The sequence below is a fragment of the Notothenia rossii genome (genome assembly GCF_949606895.1).
Source record: "Notothenia rossii genome assembly, chromosome: 2".
NCBI lineage: Eukaryota > Metazoa > Chordata > Actinopteri > Perciformes > Nototheniidae > Notothenia > Notothenia rossii.
The window spans coordinates 50,265,659-50,279,102 of NC_136904.1; the positions used below are offsets into that span (position 1 = coordinate 50,265,659).

Below are 13,444 nucleotides of genomic sequence, written 5' to 3' on the forward strand. Positions count from 1 at the left end.
ACAAAAATCACTTTTGAAATACCTTTAGTTAAAAATATTCAATCATACTGAGAAATAACAATAGCACAAAAGTTATTTTTTACTCTTGAGATGGGGCAAAGTTAAATAGCAGGCAGACCGCCGACGGAGATGCTACAGTTACTGTAGTGTACATAAAGGTCTATTTCCTAAACAAAATATTGACCCGGTGATCCTTCCCTTTTCTCAAGGTCACAACTACGCCTATTTCACAGAGAGAGAGAGAATACATATTTTACAAAAAAATGACAGTGAAAGCTTGAGCTGCAGCCTAGCAACCGATCACAGTATAGAAAGCAGTTAATGTTCTTTTTTATTTTATTATGTTTATATTTTATTCCACCTTTTAAATATTTAATGCTTAAAACACATTGCTGCTGTAACAAAATAATTTCCAAATGTGTGATCAATTAAGTATCTATATATCTATCTGTAGTCAGATCTTTTACTTCAGTAAAGTGGAGTATAAGTAAAACAAATATAAGTAAAAGTAGAAAAGTATTGGCATCATAAGTAAAAGTAGTCATTGTGCTGATTGGTCCATTTCAGAATCATATATGATATGTTTTATAATTATTGATGCATTAAAGTGTTATCAAAGTTAGTTTTAATGACTTTGTATACTGCAGGGTAGCTTGTGTGTGTGTTCTTGTTTAGAGGTACTAGGATAGCTCAGGCTGACAGGAGGTCTTTTCAGAGGTCTGTGCCACAGTGGAGCCACTAATGGCTAATATGTAGAGCTGGTCATAAACTGATAATGCAAAATCACCTGCACTGATCAAATTCCAGAAGTCACCTCTTGTTCTTGCCTCTGTCCAGCTTCCGTGGTGCAATCAGGTCTCTCATATTTGTTCAGGTGTCAATAATCTTCTGTACTACAGCAAATATTCTACCTGGGGTCCATAGTACATTGTGACAAAGAAAAATCACCAACTAACCATGACAATACTATACACACTGACATTGACATAATATTTAAAAGTAACACAGGGCTCAACGCTAACTTTTAAAAGTGGTTGCCAGGCTGGCAACCAGGCATCAGCTTTTGGTTGCCAACACTGAAAATATGGTTGCCATTTTTAGACGCCTTGTATTTTAAATAATTAAGATACTATACAGTTATAGGCTACATCAACTTAATAATGAACATGTGTGTGAGACTGACCGTTGAGCGGCCCGACCAAGCAAGGAGGCAGAGGCAGAACGTCCAAAAATATAACCCGACATGGGCATTTATTCAAAATATGTGCACAAAGTTCACAGCCTCAATCCTGCTGTTCTCCTTTCTCACATCCTGCAGCCACAACTAACACACACACACACACACACACACACACACACACACACACACACACACACACACACACACACACACACACACACACACACACACACACACACACACACACACACACACACACACACACACACAGCCCAACAAGAAACAGCACTTAAATACACACACAGACTAACAAGACACAGGTGAGGGGGGAGCAATTAGACACAGGTGAGGGGGGAGGAGCAAACACAGGGCACCAGGTGAACACAATTGGGTAATCAGTAGGAGGGAACACAGACACGACCGGAAGCAACAGACAAGATGGGGGTGAAGACTTATACCATTAAATAAATACTACATCGATAAATGATATAAACATGTTCACGAGAGCTCTATAGCGGCGTCTCGTCGTTACATTGCCACCATTTTCTCCTAAAGCGCACTGTACCTCAATTTTCATCATTGGCCCACTTACAGTGTCTTAACAGTCTTGGCTTCCTTCAAGTCCTTGAGTTTCTAGAACGGACATAATAGATCCCTCCCCTGAGGCTATGGACACACCAGATCCCTCCCCGAGGCCACGGACCCAACATATCCCTCCCCTGAGGCCATGGACACACCAGATCCCTCCCTGAGGCTATGGACCTGATATATCCCTCCCCTGAGGCTATGGACACACTAGATCCCTCCCCTGAGGCTATGGACACGCCCTCAAACATCGTCAAACATGTTGTGCTGCCACCCATCCGGAAGCTGTCCCGGCCCGCTGCAAGGCGCTGGTCCGCCTCCAGCACGACCCAGGTCCTGCAGACTCCCCGGGGGTCCGGGTGCGCCTCCTCAGCCTGCAAACGCCGCTCAAATGGCCCGCTCGTCTCCCGTCTCCTGCTGCTTGTCTCTCGTCTCCTGCCGCTTGTGTTTCGTCTCCTGCTGCTTGTCTCTCATCTCCTGCTGCTTCAGCAGCCGTGGCCCCCTGGTCAGTTCCAGGCATAGCCACCCCCAGCCGCGGTTCCTCTCTTTGGTCCCTCTTCTTTCTTCTCGTCAATTTTACCCCCTCACTTGGTCGAATCCCACTTCTAACACCAATTGTGAGACTGACCGTTGAGCGGCCCGACCAAGCAAGGAGGCAGAGGCAGAACGTCCAAAAATATAACCCGACATGGGCATTTATTCAAAACATGTGCACAAAGTTCACAGCCTCAATCCTGCTGTTCTCCTTTCTCACATCCTGCAGCCACAACGATCTCTCTCACTCACTCACTCACTCACTCACTCACTCAGACTCTCTCTCTCTCTCTCTCGCTCTCTCGCTCTCTCGCTCTCACGCTCTCACACTCTCACTCACTCTCTCTCACACACACACACACACACACACACACACACACACAACACACACACACACACACACACACACACACACACACACACACACTCAGCCCAACAACAAACAGCACTTAAATACACAAACAGACTAACAAGACACAGGTGAGGGGGGAGGAGCAAACACAGGGCACCAGGTGAACACAATTGGGTAATCAGTAGGAGGGAACACAGACACGACCGGAAGCAACAGACAAGATGGGGGTGAGCACTTTTACCATTAAATAAATACTACATCAATAAATGATATAAACATGTTCACGAGAGCTCTAGTAACGGCGTCTCGTCATTACAATGTGACACAAAAGAATGTTCAAATGCTTTACAATAAGTAATTAACACAATTATTTGAAACTAAAGTGGTAGTAAACTTGTCAACCCTCAATTGCTGGTATACAAAACACCAGTAGTACAGCTGTTGTTCTTCACAGATCCCTCACAAATGAATTGAGCAAGTCACTAGTTTCTTGGTCATCCGTTGTCTCCCCACCATAGATCCATTGGGCCTTCAGCATTGAAGTATTGGATTGGCCAGACCAGGGGTCTGCAACCTTTTTGACCAAAAGAGCCATTTTGCTCCTTTTTCCCCAAAAATCTTTTTCTCTGGAGCCGCAAAAACATATTTCATAGCTTGATAGCTAATAAAGTTGTATTTATTGTTATATCAGACAAAAACTACAGTTTTTTTGCATTTATTAGGCTATTTATTACATTATATAAAACTGTTAACCTCTAATAAGAAACAAAGAACTCCTATAAGGAGAATTAAAAATAATACACAGGCCTACTTTAAAATAAATTAAACATATAGCTGCACCCTAAAAAGAGTTAAAGGTAGGGTAGGTAAGAATGGATAAACCAGCTCGAGTGCGCTAGAATTTGAAAATACACACTCCAACACACACGAACGCGCATCATCAATGAGGCCACAAGATACGTTTGTGCACAGATGGAAGGCTGACAGGCAGGTAGGCCATCCAGTTATTTTAGCCGGGCCGGCTAAAATGATTGGTCGTGCTTTTTACAGCGCAACGGCTTCCAGAAATACATTTTTGTATGTATTTATTGTCAAAGCATTTAATATATTCATTGCTATCGGGACGTTAAGAGCATTCCATGGAATATAACAAAAAGTGTTTTCTGAAATAAATTACATACCCCATTGAATTACGACTGAAGATCGTCAGCTGTCTTCCTCTCCCGTGTTGTTCCTCGATACGTAAAGGCTGCAGCACCTTTGATAACTTCTCTCTAGATATCAAACATACCGGTAAACCAGCATCGTTTGCTGTGAAAGCATATAACTCTGTCCACACAGAATTAAATCCTGTGTACCTCCGGTACTTTACTTTGATTTATCCATAGTTCGCTCATCGAGCCGGGGGTCAGGTTATTCACCCGGAGGAAAAGGCGCTCGGCCACTCGCGCGGGACCGTAGCAGGATGTGACGCATATTTTAGTTGACCTAATTAAAACCGTTTTGTTTTTTATTTATGTTTCACAGTATCACCTCAAAATACAATATACGAAACATTTTCAACCATGCAACAAAATATAAATAGTCCTACAAATACTTTTATTTTATTTCCTTCTTATTTTTGTCTAAGCTCAAGGGAGCCAGAGCAGAGGGCTTAAAGGGCCGCATGCGGCCCGTGGGCCGCGGGTTGCCGACCCCTGGGCCAGACTAATACATTACTAATGTTAAATAAATGAAAACTATTCACAGTTAAGAATTAGATATTAATTATTAATGCTGTAAATTACCTTTAATATGTCTAAATATATTTTAAATGTGTTACCTTTTTATAGAAGTGATTATATTTGTATGCCAATATCTTCCTATGGTAAAGTTTCGTTTTGCACTTTTATTTTGGTAGTAATAAGATCGGGACTCTTATTTTGAAGGAACTTTTACCGGAAGTGAATGGACAACATTCCTCTTTGCTTTTCGTTCGGGTTCATCTTGCGCTTTATCAGTTGAACACTTTGAACATTCGTTTGAGATGTTGACAGGTTGACCCAAATTTGTACCCCACACTCAAACAACTTAATTTGCTTCACCATTTTTTGTAAAAACAAACACACGCCGCACCGCGCACGTGAGTAAACGTGCATTGCTTTCTGGCTCCGTAATCACACCAATGCACGTGCAATTTAAATCTCAGGTTCCGACTGGTCACAACAATAATTAAATATCACTCTTAACACAACAAATAATTAACATTTATCTCTTTTGGGGTGCACATTTAGCTGTTTGCTGTCCTTATTTGTTTATGTTAAAAACTGGTTGCCACTGATGGCAACCAAAGGCCAATAAGTTGTTGACATTTTTTCTGAATGGTTGCCAATGGCAACCTGGCAACAATTACTGTCGAGCCCTGTAAACATAACTGTAAACTGTATTAAAAATAACATTGCACACAATATTAGAAACAACCAGCTGAGCTTCATTCCTAGGATATCAGTTCTATATCGTATAAGGCTTCGCCCTCTAAGGCTATCGCAATTGGGTAACCCCACTGCGCATGCGCAGCACTGACAGACTTAATCCACGCCAACCTATGACGTGGGCCCCACCTACGGCCTCACTTCCGTATAAATAGGAAGTAGGCCCGACACTCTGCTCCCATTTTTCTTCAGCTCTCCGTTGCAGAAGCACTGTCAGGCACAAGCTCTTTTCAGAGATTCCTCTTCTAAAAAGCTAAAAAGATACCAAACAAGATACATTATGAGTTACGACCGGCGCTTAAGGTGTGAGTCCTGCCTGGGATTGGAGCACGCAAACGAGGCTTTCACTCCCCAGGTGTCGTACACTCATTGTGTCCGTCTCCCTCTGGCCCACAGACAGCGGAGAGCGGACACTCTCACTGCTGCGACCGAGGATGATTGGCTAGTCCAGAACTCTTACTCCGTGGATCAAGCCCTTGACTTATTGGATCCGAGTGGCGGGCAGCAGTCAGGCGACTCCTTCCCCTTCATTCACGGATCACCATGTGGTTCCCCCATCCTCCCTCTCCTCCGGACGGAGGAGACAGTGCGGCGATCCGGGTCACCCGGAACTCCCGGAGATTATCGGAAAGGCAGCCGCCTAATGAGATTTCCCCGGTCCCCCGGTTCAGGAGAGCTCTCCTCTGGATGACATCAAAAAGCTGCATAAGCAGTTTTTTTTTGGGTTATTAGGCAGCAGGGCTCGCGGCATAAACCGTCTGTCTTTAAAACCGTCTGTCTTTAAAACCTGTTGGTTAATTAGCCTGTTGAACCCCATCCCTGTTTTTCAGGTCTCAGGCTCGAAAATGACATTTCCAGAACAAATTACCATAACTACACTTCTAAAAGGGGAAAAGTTAATAATCTTTTTTCTCAAAGTAATGATAAACCTGTGAGTTGGATGTAGAAAAGTCAGAATCAATATAGATGTTTTTTATTTTAAAGAAAATTCAGATTGAACATAGTAAAGAACTGTAAATGTTAGTGTCCGTCCAAGAATTCTTTTTTACTTATAGTGACAACCACCCTTGAATGGATGGTAGATTAAAGCTTTAGGAATCCAAAGTACAACATATAATAAGTACCCTGTATCAAGATTGATGCAAAACAAGTGACATTTAACCTTTTTAGAGAGGTTTAGCAAAAAAATCCTCTGGGGTGATTTGGGTGGAAATGTTTTTTTTTGCCGTTTCTCTGGAACCCATTGGTCGATTTTGGTGAATGACATCTCTTTTTAACCGTTAGAGCCAATAGAATCGAAGAGGATTGTCCACATACACACACACGTTAACAAAAAAAAGTGGGGGCTTCGCGCATGCAGTTTTGGCCAGAGAGAACCTATCTCTCGCTCTGACATCTGAAAATGGAAAAGTCGGTTTATTGCTTATGGATTATCAGAAATCATTTCAAAGGGACACAGACACATTGGATTAACTATGGATTAACCTTCAGCAGCGTTTTTATTGTTCTAATGCCATTGAAGATCACTTTTGACTAGACAACGACAAAGGTAAGCCATTTTGCCGTTTTAGCTACCTAGTGCCACATGTTTTGATGTCTGTTTTTGTTTATGAAGTCGCGGGTTCTTATCATGGAGTGATAATTTAGGTACCAATCGATTCTGTATCTTCTCACGATGCTAATCGACTGGACGTGCAGCTACGATAAGTAATAAGGGTGTTATGAGTGAGTTTCTTTGCAGTAATGCGTTGGCATTTTTCCGCTCGTGGCTAATTTAGAGGCTCAGCGCTAGACTTATGTTTTTTTTTGGGAAAAAATAAAATGATCAGTTAGCTGAGTTTTTTCCCGTTACATGGATATACAACATTCATAGTTTATTAGATGTTAAGAAGCCTTCCGACGCTGTTTCCTGCAGATGATTGGAGTGTCTTGGAAGACATTTTAGCGAGGACTTTTTTTTAGGTCAGTGTTTAGTTTCTTTTGCATGTGATGGGGCTTCAGTAATGCTAGGGAAGAGAACAGGCGTTGCTACCCAGTTGTGTAGTAAATTCCCAAGCCTGTTTGTGTGGCACTGCTCAAATCATCGACTAGCACTGGCAGTTGGGGATGTGGTCAAGGAGGTCTCAGGGGTCAATCATTTTCAAATATTTTTTGATAAACTCTACTCTTTGTTTCATGCCTCCCCCAAAAATCAGAGGCAGTTAGCGCAGTGTGCACAAGCAGTCGGACAGCGTCTCCTGGTGATCGGGCGTGTTTTGTCCATCCGCTGGGTAGCTTCAAGTGAAAGGAGCGTCAGAGCAGTCTGGGAAAACTACAGAGTGCTTCATGATCACTTTTCAAATGCTGCAAACGACATGAGCAGGGATTCCAGAGACAGAGCAAAGTTCAAGGGCCTTGATGATGTGCTCACATCTGCACCGTTTGTCAGCAATCTGGGACTGATGTATGACGCGCTCACAGAGCTCAGCGACCTCTCTCGGCAACTCCAAAAAAGAGAGATGACACTGCCTACAGCAGATAGGCTCCTAACTCAAGAAATACGAGTTTTTGAATCCATGGTCTCCATGCCTGGCCCACATATGACTACAGTTCATAGAGCTCTAGCTGAGAAATCTTTCAAGGGTGTTGCCCTGCATGAGAATGGCAGAATTGTACAGATTCATGCAGGTCAGTTTTTCCGCAGTATGGTAGAGAATCTGAGACACAGAATGACTTCCACAACCTCCTCTCATGTCAGCACAAGAGAAAGCCCATTACATGGCCGGGAGGCCCGGGACAATCAGCTAATACATGACATAAAAGTTCTCCATCCTGGTAGTTGGCCTGAAGAGGAGTTAGACATACAGTATGGGGACTGAAGGGTTAAGTTGAATTATTTGAAGTATTAAAGTAACGTGTTATGGCAGGAAAGTTAAATCTGGTATATTCATTTTAATGTCACCTTATATATATTCATGTGTGTTAAATTTGAAGGGACAAAGTATATTTTCCCTCCCCAATATATTGAGGTGAAGTCTTTGTGTTTAGAGTGGGATGTGAGCAGGGGACATCCTAATTTGGGGATAGCTCCAAAACTCTGGAATGTTTCCCTCATAAAAGAAAAGGGTGCGTTACACATGCTTAGGGCAAATGTGTGTGTTTTCATTGCAGTAAATATATGTGCTGCATGATTACTGTTCAACTATACCTCTGTTTTTATTCTTTCATGTGCGGGTACTAAATGGCTACAAACATTGTGGAGAAATTAGCTTAAACATGTTTTATTAAATGGAAGCAGCTTTTATGATAGGGACGAGAGAGCTGGGGGAGGGGACATTCTTCCTAAGATTTTCAGCATGTCAATTATCAGGGAAATCTACTTGTTTTCAATAGATGTGTGTGGTTAATTACTTTGTATTAATAATAACAGTATGTGTAAAGGAAGCTGGAAATATACAATGTGAAACCTTTTATTTGAAGTAAAGGTGTGAACAATAGCTCAAATGGCGGGAGGGGCTGTAGGACAAATGAGTGTGTTCTCTATATTAGGCCTGTGTGAAGTTTGACTATTTGAAAAGCATCTCTAAAACTGCTTAAGAGCATAGGTAATGTGTTCCTCGTTATTATTGATATGAAAGTGATTTACATGTATTACGTATATTTAGCCAACTATAACAACTATATCTTAAAACATACTTTTAACTTGTGTGTGGTAACCTGAGGGGGGAAGATGGACTCAGGGACAAAGGGCCATAAAGGGGATGTGTGTGTGCTGGCTGCAAGATGTGAAATAAGATAAGTAAACTTGTTGTTTAGAGCAGGTTCGTACCAGACACCAAAAGGTGTCTGGTCTTCGTCAAACTGAAAGAGACTTTTTGTTTCCGGGTTTCTTCTGCTGTGTCGCACTGATTGGGTGCGACAGGCCATGTGTTGGTCTCTCCTAATAAGATGAACTCTGGGGGAAAGCACGCACACACCTCTTCCTGTGTTTTAGTATGAAAGCCTGTGTTTTCCTTTGGTTCGCGCTCTTGTTTTTGACCGGCCGTTCCTGAGACCTGTCTCACATGTGGTAGAACCTGAGCCCGGAGTACTCTGCAGAGTGCTTCGTGATTCCTTTGTATTTGTATTGTTACTTTGTATCATTAAAACAAGATTATTGTTTCACTTGCATTCTGTTGTTTCTTAATCCCTTCCTTTTTACGAATTTACCCAGCTTACCAAACGACACTCGGAGACGAGGTTGGTTTTAAACATCCTCCAAATCTCCAACAAGTGGTGACCCCGACGTGTCTGAGTGGGGTGTTTTCGGGGAAGAGACCACCAGCAGCAAGCGGACGGAATAGTCCAGGGCTAAACATCTCGGCCTCTTCTGACAACTAAAAACAGAGCTCTGTACAATAGGCTACCAGGTGAGCAGACACGACTTAATTCGAAACCTGTGATTTGACCATATTCCAAATGTTAGGGTTGTCAGACGAAGTTTACAGTGTTTTTATAGTAACAATACAAATACGTGTTTTAGTTGTAGAATAGGATATTGAGTTCCTGCAAGCCAGAAGGGTATTGAAGTCCCGGGCTTGAAAAGTGGAGGTATAGAGTCCCCACAGTTAAAATAGGATATTGAGTTCCTGCAAGCCAGAAGGGTATTGAAGTCCCGGGCTTGAAAAGTGGAGGTATAGAGTCCCCACAGTTAAAATAGGATATTGAGTTCCTGCAAGCCAGAAGGGTATTGAAGTCCCGGGCTTGAAAAGTGGAGGTATAGAGTCCCCACAGTTAAAATAGGATATTGAGTTCCTGCAAGCCAGAAGGGTATTTAAGTCCCTGGCTTGAAAACTGGAGGTATAGAGTCCCCACAGTTAGACTGTCTGGAGTAGTCAAATGGTAGTATTAAGTCTCCATATCAGACTGACTCAAAATAACGAATCCACAGCTCGACGGGGCTGGAGATGAGTTATTTATGTTAAAAGTGATCCAAAGGAGAGTAACGCAAACTTCAAAAACCAATTTTGAAGTGACCGGACCTCATTAATCCTTTGTTCTGTGGGGTTGAATCTATAAAGCCAAACGTCACGATAAAGAGTTCTGTAAGCCTGGGTTACGACTCCATGTCAGCGTCACATTGTTGAAAGACGGTGTTGAAGCGCGCTGAGAGGCTTGCTAAACTTGTTGGAATAAACATCGGACAATAAAAGCTGAATATACTGGACGGGGAATTTTTTCTGTGAATATTTACTGGTAACAAGGACAGTAAGTCAGATCAATAGATATGAAGTCTGTGAATATTTACTGGAAACAAAGACAGTAAGTCAGATGAATAGATACGAAGTCATAATGAAGGGAGAATTTTAACGAGAGGAGCGTGAGTCAAGAGCTTACGAGGACAGTGGGTTCAAGCAGAAAAATTGAATAAAAGGATAGCAGAAGTGTTAATTGTTGAAAGAAGCCCCCCTTTTCCAAAGGAGGCTGAGAGCTACAGCAGGGGAAAGAGAAGGGGGTGTCAGTATATCTGTGAGAGTTCCCCCCACCCTTTTTCCTCTCGAGAGCAGCAGCAGCAGCCCGGAGTGTGTCTGCTTGCTTTTTTCTCTAGTGATCTGAAGTTGGAAGGAAATACATAGAAAATTAACAGATCAAGGTGTGATTTGAAGTGGTAGATATATTGAAATAAATAAACAATGATTTGCTGTTATATAAATATAGTCTTTGAGAACTGATTGATACTGTTGCATTGCGTTGTGAATTTCATGGTATTTGTCTTAACTATAATGTACCCACATGCATGTGGTTTCTTTGTCCCAGTTCATTTTAAAGTCAGCCGCCTCATGGCTAAATCTATTTGACCCCATGAGGTCAAGAGTCATTCTGTTAGACCACCATCTTGTGAAAGACAAATCATTGTTCTTTTGTCACATTTTGAATTAGAAAATAGTTCATTTTGCTAGATCAATTTATCTATAAATGTTGTAGTGGGAGTTTTGTGTTTGCTAACATTTTTAGGAACGACAACACTAGGAGATGAGTAAACTCAAGAATCCGTGGAGTGTAAATACATTGAGAAAAACACATTTTTATACTCTAACTGTTTGCACATCATAGACAAGGAATTTAGACAATATAAATAAATATTCACCAAAAGTAATAAGTATAATTGAAAGTAGACATAGGCCTACACTTGAATCAAATTATATTACTGTGATCTGATCAGTGTGCTCTGCAGGTTTACTATTGTTCTAAGTAACAGTGGGATTTAAAATATTGGAGAAAGTATGGAGATGTTCTTTCGTAGTGTGTGAAATATGTGAAGCTTGAAACAGGTATTTCAATTTATGGAAGAAAATGGTTTCCTGAAAGAGTCAGGTTGGGTAGATATGTAACAATGGATGAAACAATTTATAGAGGGAGTTTTTGTAATATCATTAGTAGACATTAATGGTGTTGTTTAGATGGCATTTAGCAACTAAGACAGATAGTATGATTAGAAAGAGACAGAGTGAAAAGGGTTGGATTGATTTAATCTCGGTTTGCTAGATTTCTTATGGATAATGCGTCCCGGGACCTGGACTCCCCCTCTGAGTTAGAAAGGCTACGACCCCGTCCCTCCAAGCAGACAAAAGACCTAACCCAACAGGAGACTCCTCCTTCTCCATCAAACAGACAGAGAACCAGAGCTGAACCGTCTCTACCTGAGGCATCCAGAACCAAACCGCTTGCTGACATACAGAAATACTCTCATCAGTCCCTCAGACAGGGCATGAAGCTGAGCCACGAGATTTGGCACAGGAGCAGAGTGGGGGACATGAGAGCAGAATCCGCCCTCCATAAAGCAGTAGAGAGACTGTAAAGGAGGAGATGAAATGCAAAGCAGTGCAAAGAACAGTGGCATGATGTGGGCTGCAGATGTGACTGGGCCAAAGGCTGCCTAAAACAGTTACAGCGGAGGGATTCAAGCACTGATGGACTGAAGAGAAGACAGAATCAGAGGAGTTGGCATGGTCGATTTGAAGTGAGGAGGTCGGGGTCACGGCTTGAGACAACCAGGGGAGGAGAAAAGGAGAACGGGAATGAGTGAGTTTACACATAAACACACTTATTCACAAAACGCACATAGAAGACACCACATTTAAAGAACTTGAATTGACTTGATAAATAAGTAAAGATAAAAAGAGGTATTAACCATGAATTAATCTATTGGTAAATTCAAAATAGCAGTAAAGAGGAAACTATTAATGTAAAATGAGAAAATCATCCTAAAAACACACTGAGGGTTAAAGGGGGAGACATGAGGGAAATATGCACTACACTTTAAGCAGGGGGTGTTTTGGAGTAGCACACTGTAGAACCATATTCTTCAATCTTTCCATTATATTAATAAATCATTCTTCAAGAGATTTTTATTCATGTGTGAATAAAGTAGTGATCTCATTTGTTACAATATTGATTTCACCATTGTGGCATAGTTATTACCATAGGAGGGCTTTAGGATGGAAACTGTTTTTAATCCTTGATAAAGTAAAGGGTGAAGGTTGCATGTTCGGACACCCAAGGTTCCACACACTGCTAAAGAGTTTAACATTGTTTTTAAGTAGACCAGAATTGAAGATAAATGAGTATAATGAGCTATGAAATGCAGAGCTACACAGATCCTAGTAATGGTTTGACTCAAGATAATAGTTATGTACACAAGTTTCTGAATTAGATTTATTAGACATTTTAATACTACTTAGGTGTAAATAAATTGCAGGAGTAGTAGTACTATTATGAAGTGAGTTTTGTACCAAGTTGCAGGAAATGTGGGAAGCAGCCGTCCCGATGACAAGTTAGAGATATCTGACTTAAAGTGGTAATCGTGAATTGATAAATGATGGCGCTCCATATATCACTGATTTTTGTAGACAGAGGATACTGGCCTTTGCTGAAATATCAAAGTCTCTGCAGAGCACGACACATGGCCAATGAAACTGAGACCAAATGACCTTTGACCCTGACTGACAGTGTGACTTGAGAAAAGCACTATCAATGACAGACTCTGGGGCTGACCAAACTTGACTTTACAACCTGACAGTGTGAGTGTGAATGAATTTCTGCATGTGATCAGTGCAACTGCATGATTCTAAAACAATGACTAACCGAGCATGTTTTTAGACTAACACATTATTTTGAAGCTCCATGGGAAACACAGGTTTCCTACAATTCCACACATTTGGAAAACCGCACATGTGACCCGTTTTTAATTCCCACAGGAGTTGGCGGTTTGCAAATGTAAAACTCAAACTAATATCTAAAGATTCTGTTTCTTTTAGGACTGCCAGCTGGAAATGAACACTTATTTTCCCTGGAGTGTTTACT

At 41.6% G+C, this 13,444-nt stretch overlaps 1 protein-coding gene across 1 annotated transcript in view; it reads right to left on the reverse strand.

Annotated features, from left to right (window-relative positions):
• Positions 1-13,444, reverse strand: part of cers3a (ceramide synthase 3a) — a 53,545-nt gene that overhangs the window by 24,211 nt on the left and 15,890 nt on the right. The gene's annotated exons all lie outside the window — the stretch shown is intronic.